This window comes from Acinonyx jubatus, chromosome A3 (genome assembly GCF_027475565.1).
Source record: "Acinonyx jubatus isolate Ajub_Pintada_27869175 chromosome A3, VMU_Ajub_asm_v1.0, whole genome shotgun sequence".
Lineage (NCBI taxonomy): Eukaryota > Metazoa > Chordata > Mammalia > Carnivora > Felidae > Acinonyx > Acinonyx jubatus.
Window position 1 is genome coordinate 71257283 of NC_069388.1, and position 14313 is coordinate 71271595.

Here is a 14313-nt window from a genome sequence, read left to right on the forward strand (position 1 = left end):
GTTGTTGATACAGCAGGTAACAGTTTCAGTGGAGTGTACAAATGGAAACCAGATTACAATGACAATGGAAAAATAGGAAGTAAATAAATAGAGGCAGCAAAAGCAGACAACCTTTTTTAAAAGTTTGGGTGGGAAGAAGAGGAGAGAGATAAGGAAGTAGCTGTAATAAAAAGGAATTTTTGAAGGTGGGATATGTTTTAAATAATAATGAGAAGGAGCCAATGGAGAAAGGTTGAAGTTACGTGGGCGAGCATGACAGAGAGTGGGAGAGAATATGGAGTCATTGTCCTTTAGCAATAAGCCAGACTGTGCTTCATTGTCAGAGGAGGAAGGCAGGGGAGGATAGGTGCAAATGCAGAAAGGTTTGCAGTTTTGGGTGGCTAAGTTGGAGAAGTTCTTTCTGATAGTTTCTTTTTTTTTTTTTTTTTGTTTTTTTGTTTTTCTGTGTAATGAGAGAATGAGAACAATGGGAAGAAGTGGGGAGAAGGAGATTGGAGGAGACTGGAGAACGTTTATAGTAGTCTAAAAATTCAGAAAACTCATTAGAGAAACAGAATTATTTGTCAGTTAAGTCTGGAAGCATGAATTTACTGCCATCTGTCCGAACACTTTAGTGTTTTTTCCCAATAATGTTTAGCAGCCCCAGATTGTGTGCCATGGAGTCTGGTATGATACAGTGACAAAAGAATAAGAATGTATGTTGGTGGTGGCGATGGTAATGGTGTTAGCTACCCTTTGTTGAGCCCTTCTCTCAGCCAGCGCTTTACCCACAATATCTCATTGAATTCTCTTTCCTAAGTAGGATCCTTGGGTTGAGAATATTTAAAAGAGAGTGGTTAATGTCAAAATTGGTTGAAGTCTAAATGAAAGAGAAGAGGGTTAATAGAGAGGTCAAGGTACTCGGATCCTAATTAGGTACAGGAGCAATATGAAAGGATTAGCCTGAACAAGGGATCTGGAAGAACAGGAATGTTTGGACTTAAGATTTCAAAGAAGCAGTTCCTGATGATGTCAGTTTCCCTGGGAATGGATGTCTAAACTAGAAAGGTCAAAAGAATTATGGAACAAAAAAGATGAAGTCTCTTTCTGTTATTCTATGTGAACTTTACTGGAAAACACTAGTGAGTGAAACCTATTCAGGTGAGAAAGTTGAGAAACCTTAAATCTCTCTGGGGGACTTAGTCCACTTATCATTTGAGATAGTCATCCAAAGTCTGGGGTTAATTTTCTCTTCTGAGACCAACTCCCAAGCATTTTTTTATCTTTTAGAGCTCCGGATCCTCTGCCAAAAGATAACAGCACATTATGCTTTCATTCAGACCCTGAGGGAGACATTGGCTTCTTATCAGACCCCTCCAGGAAACAGACTAAAATCTCCTTTCTTGGAAAGTGCAATAGCCCTTCATGGAAAATATTCTGAAGACAGAGCTTTCTCCTCAGGTTGGAGGAATTAATGGGGATAATTACCAATCAAATATTTATGCCTTTGGTTTACTGCTTGATAATCCACTTAGTAGCAGTGAACAAAAATGACAGGTTGTTAATTTCCTGCCTTCCCTGCCTTATTCTGTATATGATACATTTGAGCCTGAGAGTATATTGAATTTATGTGGTAAGAGCATAATCTTTAGAAGTATTTGAATTATATTAGAATGATTCATTCTAATGTAATCAAATGTCCAAACTTCTGCTGTATTTCAGTTCCTAAAGGCACAAGAATATTGGACCTGAGAAATGAGAGGTTTTTTCCTGTTCCTATATGTTTTTTAAGTCTTGATTTTTTTCATCCCAAAGCCCTTCTCATCCAGCCATAGTATCTACTTTCCTTCATTAGAGTGTATTTAGAATTCATTTTTTTAGTAAAGAGAAAATCACAGCTAAAGGAATGAATTCTTCTGTGATTACTACTTTATAGTTTTCCTCTTTGTTAGGCATTTTGCCATTTTACTATGATGTAGCTGGATGTAGGTTTCTTTTTATTTATCTTGCAGGGGATTTGTATTTCTTAAAAGATCCATGTCACTCATCAATCATAAAAATTTTTGGCTATTATCTTTTCACAATTTTTTCCCCTTCTTTCTTTGTAGAATTCCCATTAGACGTATGTTATATCTTCTTATGCTACTCTCCATATTTGTTACTTTCATTTTGCAAGTCTTTGTCTCCTTACTCATTCTGGATAACTATCAGACCTATTTCTAACTCATAGAATTCTTTGTTTATCTTTACCTGATCTGTTTAACTTATCTATTGAGCTTCTAATTCCAACAATTATATTTTTAATTTTACAAGTTCTATTTAGTTCTTTTCCAAATCTACTATTCTATTTTCATTGACTTGTTCTTTATGGTTCCAATGACTCTTTTCATCATTTTGACATGTGTATTTAATTATTTTAGACAATTGTATTCAAACAGTCCTTTCTGTTCTTTCAGATTTTTAAAAGTTTTTTAAACTTTATTTAAGTAATCTCTATACCCAACATGGGGCTCAAACTCACAACCCTAAGATCAAGAGTCACATGCTCCTCTGACTGAGCCAGCCAGACACCCCTGTTATTTCAGACTTTTGGGGATGCTATATGTTTGTTGACTTTTGTTCATGGTGGATCATTTGCTTCAGTTTTATAATTTTTTATTTTATGAAATTATCTTCACATGGCTTTTTTTCTCTGTGGAAATCCCATGTGACCCAGAGCATTTTGTTGGTTTGTTTGTTTGCACCAGACCCACAAAAATATCACAGGCTCAGTACCAATAAATATTTATGTTAATTTCTCAGCTATGTAAACTTCTCAAATATAAATTTGGATTTCTGTCCTATGCAAGTTAGAGGCCTGAGAATTCAGCCCTTGGAGAGTTTTATTACTATGCAATATTTGACTTCCAACTCCCTTAGGTTCAAGGCTTCAACTCTTTCCCTGAGTAGATATTAAAGTGCAAGTCACTTGCTGTTTCAAGATTCAATAACATTGCCCCAAAATTGATGCAGAGTTAAGTCACACACTTATCACTCTGGCTTTCCTTTCTTTTTTGTTTCTTCATCTGGAGATTTTTTTCTGTGTGTGAACTCATCTATTGTTATCACTTGTTGTGTTTAATGCAGCTTTTCTATATTAGGGTTTCTGCATTACTCAGGATGCCATGTTACTGGAACTGGAGACCCTTAAGGAATGAACTTCTAGCTCTGAAGTATTAGACATCATTTGGAGCAAAGGGGAATAATCGTGGATGATTCAGAGCTTTTTTAGAATCCTCATATCACATAGGTGGTCACTGGTGATGCCTATCTATCAAGGCATATTTATTAAAGGATTAAAAAATTATTAAGTTATTATTTAGAAAATGCCTATTTGATATTTAAATGCTAGGAGTTTTTCAACACAACTGAAGCTCTTTATGTTTCTTCTTTTTGACAAGCTATGGATAATATAGGAGGACACAGCTTCCTTCATAATCAAATATGGTAAAGAGATGTATTGTATTTAATGGTAGTTGAAAAAGTTAACAGTAGAGGCAGTGGAGAGATAATAACTAAAGCACAAAGAGGATATATGCTCTTTCCACCTACCCCCTGCTCCTAAGCACAGAATGGAATTGTCTGCATGAATAATTTGAATAGCCAGCAAGACACTCACACTATATCTGATGCTTGAAATGCTACCCTTTGCAATCTGTTTCTTTGTACTAAGTACAATCTCTTTTGAAATTTACAGACTCATAAGAGGGGTAATATATCAAATCCCTAATTCTCCATGGTGAATTATATATTCATTAATTCAGTAAACATTATTAAGTGCCTCCTGAGTGCCAAGTTTGAGATCATAAGATGAATGACACAGTACTTGTCCTCAAGGAGTTCACTATCTAGTGGGTTGACAGTCAAGTAAACAGATAAATTAAAATTGTAACTAAATGTCATCTGGGATCTTACTACCTCTTAAAATCTCTAGATAAAACTAATTCAGACTGCCTTCCATAGACTGAAAAATTCAGTGCCTCACCCATTAGTTCTGCCTGCCAGTTTTGGAGAATGGGGACTTATGTTTTTATAGCAATTCCCAGATCTGAACTTTTGCTCTGGTAAACTACTTCTGTCAAGTGATCATCTTATCCTGAGGCTTCTGTTGTTCCTGTTCCAGTAGTGCTTTAATCTAAACATTTCCACAATTTCTGTAATTTCCACAAACCATTCATACAAGGCTCTATGTGTATGTGAGAGAGAGAGAGAGAGAGAGAGAGAGAGAAAGAGAGACAATAAATGTAAACAAGTTAAAAGAGACAAAGGGATTTATATGGTAGAAAGAATGAACAACTTAAAATTTAATATAAAATATTTTTCCTAAAAGATCAATTTTCTATATGATTACTGATATGGAGCTCACTGACTGGCAGAGCAGTCAGACATTAAACATTTCCTTTTACAGGTATTTTAATTATGATTTTGTTAAATGCTTTAATAGGATAAGGGGTGCTCTGATTGTGTAGAATAGGGGGACCTGGCCTAGACCGGGAGGCCTGGAAAGATTTCTTTGAAGAAGTAGCAGTTGACAAATGAGTTGGGGAAAAGGATGATTAGGAAGGATCCAGCCAGGAGAACAGTCTGAGCCAAGGCTTGAGGTAAGGGAAGAACTTAGCTTGTTTGAGAAGCTCAGAAAGACCAATGTGTACAGAGAGAGAGGATAATAATGGCAGAGAGGGTAAGCAGAGTTAGGTCATGTAGTATCTTGTAAGTTGGGTTAAGAATTTTGGATTTTATACTGAAAGCTATTTCAGATGTATGAATTCAGTGCTTTGGGCTGTAACCAGATACTTACAGGAAACTGCAGTGGTGACATTAGGGTATTGAAGTCATGATGTCAAGTGGATAGGTATACCCTAGGCAGAGGCAGAAGTATGTGGAAAGCATATGGAATTTTCACTGGGCCTAATTAGGCCAAGGAACATTGAGTACAGTATGGTAGGAGCACAGAAAATGTGCATAAGGCAAGAGAAGAGACAAGAAGGTAAACTGAAACCAGATTACAAACAGTCATGGATCTATATGTATTAACAATAACGATAGTAGTGTTGTTAGCTCATCCCTACCCATAGAGAGTGGGCTGCCTTTCTGGACTCAGAACCTAAGTACTAGAATTCAGTTTTTGCCTTGTTTTGTTTTTTAAATCCTTTTATTTTGACATAATCATAGATTCACATGTAGTTGTAAGAAATAAAGATATCCCTTGTGCCTTTTACCCAGGTTCCCAAAATTGGTATCATCTGTAGTACAGTATCATAATCAGGATATTTAGACTGATACAGTCAAGCAAGATACGAACATTTCCATCACCACAATGATCCCTGCTTTTGCCCTTTATACTCACATTCGCATCTCTGACCCCTTTCATGTCTCTAACCCTTAGAAATTACTAATCTGTTCTCTATTTCTACAATTTTATGGTTTCAAGACTGTTCTATAAATGGAATCATACAGGGTATAACCTGTTGGGATTGCCTCTTTTCTCTCAGATAATTCCCTTGGGATTTATCCAAGTTGTTGCATGTGCCATAGTTTGTTTCTTTTTATAGCTGAATAACATTCCCTAGTATGGATGTACCATAGTTTACTTTTGGCTATTCCTAGTAAAGTTGCTGTGAACATTCATCTACAAATTTTTGTGTAAACATAAGTTTTAATTTCTCTGGGATAAAAGTCTAAGAGTTTAATTGCCGGGTCATGCTGGGTCGCATTGTTTAGTTTTATAAATAAAATAATCCCAAACTGTTTATATGGTGCTATCTCATTGTGGATTTACTTTGCATTTCCCTAATGGCTAATGGTGTTGACCTTATTTTCATGTGCTTATTTGCTACTTGTATGTCTTCTTGGGTAAAATGTCTGCTCATGTTTTTTGCCTGCTAGGTTTTTTTTACTGTTGAATTTTGTGAGTTCTTTATATATTCCAAGTGCTATTTCTTTGTCAGATATGTGGTTTACAAATATTTTCTCCTTGTTTGTAGCTTATCTTTTTATCCTCTTGATAGAGTCTTTTGCAGAGTAAGTTTTTAATTTTGATGAGGTCTAATTTGTCAATTTTTCCTTTTGTGGTTCAAGCTTTTGGTGTCAGTTCTAAGAAATTCTGCCTAGTCCTAGATTCAAAGTTGCTGTTGTTGTTTTTTAAGTTTTATGTTTTGCATTGAAGTCCACGGTCCATTTGAGTTAATTTTTTGTATGAGGTGTGACATTTAGACCAAGGTTCATATTTTTGCCAATGAATGTCCAATTAATTTAGTTTTAAATAACAACACTTGAAGACTAACTACCAAGAGTCTAGTCAAGGTAGCATTATTTAATACAGTCATTTCATGTTAGTCTTTACTCAAACATGCAGCAGAAAGGCACATGCTAGCACCATCCACTCTTATGATCCACTGTGAGCCAATACTTGAATGAAAAGACTTAAGTCCCAAGAACAAAGAGTAAGTTTTATGGATCCTTCTTAAGTCCATAATTAGTAATACAAAGAATACATTTGACTAATTCTGCTAGAAAGTGGTCCTGCTAAAAATACACCTAATTTACTTTATTCAGAACACTTTGAATAGTGGGCATCTGTAATTGTTTTTGACTATTCAGCATCTGAACCCATTTGCTAGATTTGGGAAATCCTCTCATCATCTAGGTCTTAGTGAGAAGTAGCCTCCTCCTTCTAACTTTAGAAGCCTAATGGGTGAGATTCACCCTCTACCCATCCCCCTGACAGCCTCGTGATCTGGATTTTGCCAGTATGTACTTTAAATCTTGAGCAAGTGATACTAAGATGAAAGGATGATGGATGATATTGGATCTCTGATAGATAGGCAGTGTGGCATCCATGGTTGTGTTGTCAGGAGCAGCAGCTGCCTACAGTGACCACTATGTCAAATAGAAGAGATGGCATATGTTGTTGGCGGCAACAGCGCCTTAACAAGATTATTTCTGTTACCCTCACTCCCTTGGTTCCTTGATTCCCTAAGAATCTTTCTTACCATTTCTTACCAATTCTGAGAGTTACTTGATATTTGCCAATAAATTTATCTTCAATTTAAGTTAGCCAGAGTTGGTTACTGATAGTAAACATAGTTGACATCAAAAACCTTCACTGATACTTTTAGCAAATTAGTCTAAAGCTGTGGTTTGGAGAGCTCCCACCCTCAGAGTTTCTGATTTAGTAGATCTGGAGTGGGGCCTGTGAATTTGCTTTTCTAAAAAGTTCCCAGCTGCTGCTGCTTTTGCTGATCAAGTGACCACACTTGATCTTCATCATGTTGTTGGTATGATTCTATAGTTTTCTCTCAAGCAACTGCTGATTAGTATTCCATTTTTTAAATATACCACAATTTGCTTATCCATTCATCTGTTGATGGACATTTTGGTTGTTTACAGTTTCTGGTTAATACAAATAAAACTGCTATGAATATCAATGTGTATGTCTTTGTGTGGGCACATATTTCTGTCTCTCACGGGCAAATACCTGGGAGAAGATAGGCTGGATCATATGGTAGGTATATGAAACTGTAAGCTATTTTCCAATGTGGTTCTGCCATTTTACATTTTTACCTGTAGTGTACAAGACTTCTAGTTGTTCCACATCCTTGCCTGCTTGGTATGGTCAGTCTTTTTAACTTTAGCCTTTCTAGGAGGAGTGTAATAGTATCTCATTGTGCTTCCAATATGCATTTTCCTAATGCCTAATAATGATGAATATCTTTTTGAGTGCTAATTTAGCAATCATGTGTCTTTCCTGGCAAAGTGCCTATTAACATCTTTTTTTCCAATTTTTTGGAGCCTTACTTGTTTTCTTACTAAGTTTTGAGAGGTCCTTGTATATTCTGGGGATAAATCCTGTACCATATATGTAACTTGCAAGTATTTTCTCCTATTCTGTGGCCTCCTTTTTTCACTCTCTTAATAGGCAGAAAGTCATTTTTACCAAAATTATTAACAGCCTCATCAATTTTCCTAGTGCCTTCCCTTAATTGCTTGATATTCAAATTATTCTTTTTTGAAACAGTCATTTTTGATTTTCTCTGCTCCTTTTGTTAACTGGTATAACTGCAGTCTCACTTGCCAACAGCCTTGTGTGTGATTTAAAGAATTCTTTAACATCACTTTCATCAACTTGATGTAATCTTGTACTTGTAGCAAATTGTGCAGTTAAATTCTTTTGATTCATTTGATTTGTACTTGATTGATACTTGGGGATATTAACACAGTCTCAAAGTTCAAACCAATAAGGATGTCAACTGAGGGGCACTGAGTGAGATAGGGTAGGGAAAATAAGTGCTAGTGTTTTGTATGGAAAAATATTTGAGTTGGGACTCATAAATGATCAGTTCATTAGAGAACATTATTGTGACTTTTGTTTCTGTATGTCAGCACAAATTTGTGAAATAAATACTAAAAAACAAGGCCTGCAAGCAAAGACCACTTTCTGTCTTAATGTTTCATCTTATATCTTGATCTCCCCTCACTCATTCTGTTCTAGGTACTCTGGCCTTCTTTGTTTCTTGATCAAGCCAAGTTTTGTTTGTTTGTTTTTGTTTGTTTAATGCAAGAGCACCTACTTTTACTTCTAACCTAATAAGTGGGCCAAGAATTTAGACTTACTCTGAGTGCAATGGAAACCAATAGACAAGTTTTTATTCAGGAAAATGACATAATTTGATTTGAACTTTCAAGGATTTCTCTGACTCTGAATGGAGAATAGATCACACGGGGTAAGAAAAGAATGGGAAGTAGAGAGACTAAGGAAGCTATTTCAGTAGTCAGTGAAAGATGATGATGACTTGTATCAAGGTGAAATAGTGAAAAGTCAGATTTGAGATATTTTGAAGGTGAACCTAATAAAATTTGATGATAGAATGTGGTGTGAGAGAAAGGGAAGAGTCATAGGTCACCCCCACATTTCTGTCTTTGGTAATAATAGCACATATGGTAAAGTCATCACTGAGATGGGGAAAACAGAGAGGGTACCAGGTTTAGGAAGAAGCAGTCATGAATTCTGTACTGGCCATACTAAGTTTGCCTACAAGATCCTAAGTGAAGATTCAAGAAGGCTTTTGGATATAAGTTTCTAGAGTTAGTGGTAGGAATTAGACTCGAGATATAAATTTGGAAGTTGTCAGCATATGGATGATATTTTATTTCATGTTAAAGTATCAAATAAAATTGTTTAAAAAACAGTATATAGAGAGAAGAGAGTAAAACCTTGAGGCTCCAAGGGGGACAGAGCAGGAGAAACCAATAAAGGAGTATGAGAAAAGGAAAACCAGGACAGAGTGATGAAAACCAGCTCTGCATTTGGATATTCACTAGGAGGTTCCCTGGAATCAGCATATGGTTGTACTCATGGTTGAGATTTATCACAGTACTATAGTAAATACATACTGGCAGATCATAAGGGGGAAAGACACAGGTGGAGTCTGGAAAAATCCATGAGTAGGTTTCCTTAATGCCCTTTTTATTTTGTAAGGGGTCAAATAGAGTACACGCTTCCCCTGTCAGTGAAAACACACCGATATGTCTGTGATGTTTCTATACAAGGAAGCCCATTAGAGACATAGTGCCCAAGAATTTTATTTGGGTTCTGATCATGTAGGCACCCTCTGTCTAGGCACAGTGAGCCATTATTATCAGGGAAAAAAGGAATACTAATGAAAATCAAGTTTTCAAACGCTAGCCAAGGGCCAACCTTGCAAGCCCTTTCAAAGGATAGCAATCTCATGTCTGCTATGTTAACTCTCTTCTGCACAGAATGGCATCACAGAAGCTAAAAGAGGAGAAAGTTTCCAGGGAGAGAGATGCTACTCAAGAATCAGGTAAGATAAGGACCAAAGTAGCCAATGGATTTGATAGTATAGAGGTCATTATTGACCTTGACACACACAATGCCAGAGGCATGGTAGGACAGAGAAGCTGGATTGGAGAAGATTCAAGAGTGACCTGGTGAGGGAATAGAGACAGCATGCAGAGATAGGATATTTCAAGAAGTTTTCTGTGAGAGGAAGCAAAAGAAGGAAAGGTAGTATAAAGATGACAGAAGTCAATAAAAGGCTTTTTACTATGTCAGATACTAGCACATGTTTGTTTTAGGATCAGAATTATTCATTAGAAAGGAGAGGTGAGATTGTGGAGGGTGAGGGATTGGATCCACAGCAGGAGTGAAATGATAGGAAGAGAGATACTCCCTACATTGAAACAGGAGGGAAGAAGGAGATATACAGATTTGGAAATCCCAAAATGAGCAACTTCTTTTTTTTCTTAAAAAAATTTTTTTTGGTAATATTTATTTATTTTTGACAGAGAGCGAGCGGGGGAGGGGCAGAGAGAGAGAGGGAGAGAGCGATAGAGAATCCCAAGCAGGCCCTGCACTGTGAGTGCAGAGCCCAATGCTGGGCTTAACCCACGAACCACAAGATCATGACCTGAGCCAAAATTAAGAGTCCGTCACTTAACCAACTGAGCCACCCAGGTGCCCTCCCCCCACCCTTTTTTTTTTCTAATGGGTACACAGTGCTTGGGCTTTATTTAGTATCATGTCCGTGACCCAGAGCCAACTTGGAATCCACAGTCAGGACAGAGTCACATGGCCCACAGCTCACTGGGACCCTCATTCTCCCAGTCTATCTACCCTGGTGCTGACATAAGCCAAGGGGGCCCCATAAAGAAAGAAGGTGCGGGACTCAGTTCACTTACGAGTTTTTAGAGCCCTGGCAAACTGAACTCCCAAAGCAGCTGCTTCTCCTGAGACACTGGTGTGTGGGTGAGGGTGGGTACTAAATGCTGGTCTTCTTTTGTTTCAGTCTATGCTTGTTCCAAACCCTCTCCAGGGCCACTTCTCCCATGAAGAAGGTGATGGCAAAATTATGCTTATACCAGTCTCTGTTTATAATACATGTGCTTCTGAAGATTTTCATTTAAAAGTTCCTTATAAAAGTCAGCCATTTCTTCTGCATCTGTTGTTGTTTTTTGACCTGATCTGGTTCTCAGTTCCAGGCCTTTAGCTTTTAGTCTTGAATAAATAAATTCTTCTTTTTGCTTATGTCAAATTGTGTTTTTCCCTGAACTGTTGGCTCTATTCTTGTGTTTCTTATCTTAATTTTCTTAGTTTTTGTTCCAACAGTCATTTTCATCGATGGAAAAGTGAACAGGTAAAAGGTTTGAATTTTTATATAGGGGTCCGTCTCCAATTATGATAAGATTTTCTTGGCTCAGCACTGCATCCCTGCGTGCTTTGGGCAAGAGCTGACAGGTGGGCCAGTGAAGGCATGGCAGAGCAGAGGGGGAAGGGCCCTCCTTGTGGGGCTGCAAGGCCACCATGGCCTGTAGCCCCCCCCCCCCCAAATGAGCAACTTATGATGGCTTTTATTTTCTCAGACAAGTATGAGGCAGTGTCCTCAGTTGAGAGTAGAGAGTTGTGGAAATGATGTGAAAGGTGTAAGGAAAAGGTATAAGAAAGTTGGGAATTTGTAGAGTAAGGAGGAAAATGATTTGGGAAAGAGAATGTATAAAATGGGAAGCTGACAGGAGAGAGGACATACTAGAGGTTTAGGAGGACTGTGGAATTATGTAAAATGTTTTATTCGTGAGTGGCAATAATTTGAATTGATGTCATTGAGATGTTTCAACCTCTACTAAGATGTGCTTCAAAAGGAAACTGTTGTATTGGATAGCAGTTAAAAATAGGAAGGAAATGATTGGGCCTTCAATCAAACAGTTCTTTATTAGCTCAAAACTACTTTACTGTAACATTTTCATTCCCAAATTACCACTGAACAGTTGAAACTGAATGACCAGCTAATCTTCTCAGCCTAACGCACATCAAAAAATACACCTCTAACATTACGTTATAACTTCCCCCTTCAAACAAAACAGGAAGAGTGGTTATGTTTAGCTGATTGTGTGAGATGGTCTGTCATATAGAGTTTCCGTTAGATCCTGATTATCAAGTTAGTGTATTATGTGGCAGTTACATATATGTGTGTGTGTGTGTGTGTGTGTATATATATATATATATTTTTTTTTTTCGATCCTGCCATGGTGGGAATATCTTTCCATTTTCACAGAAGTGTCTCATGAACACAGAGTATATTCAAAGGCAGCTTCAAGAATGTTTTCTACCTGACGGATATTGTTTTCGTATGTGTACAGTCTCTCCTATTTGCTGAACCCCCTCTGAAACACTTGTCTCAGCCACCCTGCTGCTCCCGTTATCCCATTATTACTTTAGTTGTGAGATGAAACGATTCTTTTTAAAATAAATTGGTTCCTCTAAATAACGATATGTTCAAATGGCTACTTTAGTCTCTTACTTAATCTCAGGTTAAATCAGATTTCAGCATGTAGAAAATTTGTTCAAGCCTGCAGTGACCTTGGTGTTTTTTTCAATCTGTAAATCACTGTTAACCATATTTCTTAGTTTGCTAGTGCATGCGATAATTAAACTTAGATTATGCCTTTCCTAGACACAATTAATTCGGTGCTATCAATTTAATTTTTACTTGTATGAATTTTATAATGTGAGCTTTTCATGTATTTCCAAAGTATTTTTATATTATCTGGGGAGTGGGATATAACACCTATGAGAGAGAAAGGTGGAAGAAGGAAGACTGAGTAGGGAGAGCCGTCAGACCTGTGTGCTGATCTGACACCGGTGAAAAAGTGGCAAGGAAACAGGATTGGATGGGGAGAGCCTCAAACTTTGATGTCCACCTAGCAAAGTCTCAGCCAACCCAGTGGGGAGCTCCAGAGTGAAGGCTGCCTGTCAGAGAAGTCCTGTGTTAGGTAGAAATGGCTAGGCCCTAGTAGTGCTGTCATGATCAGTCATTGGTGGGGGCTGCATGGGAAGATGATGACCTCAGCTTGGATACTGCTGTGTGAGGTCCTGAAGGGGCTGCAGCTGGAGGCTCTTAGCTGACTGCATTCTAACAGGTGAAGGGAGATCCAAGCCGCACGTCTTCATGCTCCTACATCAGTTGTGCCCCTTTCACTAAGATACTCTTCTCAAACAGTTCAGTTCTGTAGTTCAGAAGTACAAACCGTGGATTATTGCACAGTCCCTTAACTTAACTCCTTTGGGCCAGTCCCTCATTTCTCTGTTAGATACTCTAAACAGATTAATCTCCTAAAAGATCATTTTTATCCTGGCAGTCCTTTGCTCAAAAATATTCAGTGTCTCCCTATTATTCCCAAAATAAAGCCTTAAGGCTAACACCGGACTGGTTTCAACCTAGCGTTCTGTTTTTTTTTTGTTGTTTAAAAAAATTTTTTTAATGTTTATTTTTGAGAAAGAGAGAGAGAGAGAGAGAGACAGAGCATGAGTGGGTGAGGGGCAGAGAGAGAGAGAGAGAGAGACAGAATCTGAAGCAGGCTCCAAGCTCTGAGCTGTTAGCACAGACCTCGACAAAGGCCTTGAACTCAAGAGCTGTGAGATTATGACCTGAGCTGAATTGGACGCTTAACTAACTGAGCCACCCAGGTGCCCCTCTAGCGTTCTGTTTTTATCTACCTTTGTATCCTTTCTGGTCATTCCCTGTCGGACCTACTTATGATCTCTTCAACATTTCATTTATCTTTACATGTTTCTTGTTGTTCACATAATACCTTCTATTCTATTTGACACACAATTCTTCCTTCTATCTACTTACCCAAAAGTCCAGCCTGTCTTTCAAGGTCCAGTTTATACTCCCTCTCTTACAGAAAGCAGTATCGGACCCTTCTTCATAAATAGTTCAATATTTCTCCCACTTTTTTATATTCTTCCCTATTTTATTGCTCAAGTTTTAATGTAAACATGTCTCTTTCCCAACTATCCTGTCATGTCGTTTGGGATAAGAGGAACACAATGTTGTTTTTTTACTTCACAAGTACTCCATGATTGAATGAAGAGAGAGATGCATGAGAGAATAGTTAGTATAAGAAGCCACTACAGAAATGCCAAAAGTAGAGGAGAGACAAAACTTCAGGGTAGGGTGGTATAGGAAAATCCCTCGGGAAATATGTATGTGTGTGTGTGTGTGTGTGTGTGTGTGTGTGTGTGTGTGTGTGTGTATGTGTATATATATACACATACACACACACAGACACACACGATTTTTCTGAGAATAAGATCCATAGCTTTTTTCCCCCTTAAGATCCCTAACTTTTATCTGATTTTCAAAGGAGTCTTTGATCACAAAAAGATTTGATACCACTTGACTAGAGTTTGGGGCCTTGGTAGAAGAGAGGTTGAGCAGAATTGAATGTGATTTGGGAAGTAGGAAATCATTGGTAATCTCAAAATAGTTTCTG

At 37.7% G+C, this 14313-nt stretch overlaps 1 protein-coding gene across 2 annotated transcripts in view; it reads left to right on the forward strand.

Annotated features, from left to right (window-relative positions):
- Positions 1-14313, forward strand: part of ACYP2 (acylphosphatase 2) — a 274964-nt gene that overhangs the window by 1811 nt on the left and 258840 nt on the right. The window contains exon 2 of one of the 2 annotated variants that reach the window (XM_053200598.1): positions 9778-9842. The exons of the other annotated variant lie outside the window; for it this stretch is intronic. The gene's annotated coding sequence lies outside the window, so the exon portion shown is untranslated. The remainder of the gene's footprint in view (positions 1-9777; positions 9843-14313) is intronic. 2 annotated transcript variants of the gene reach the window in all.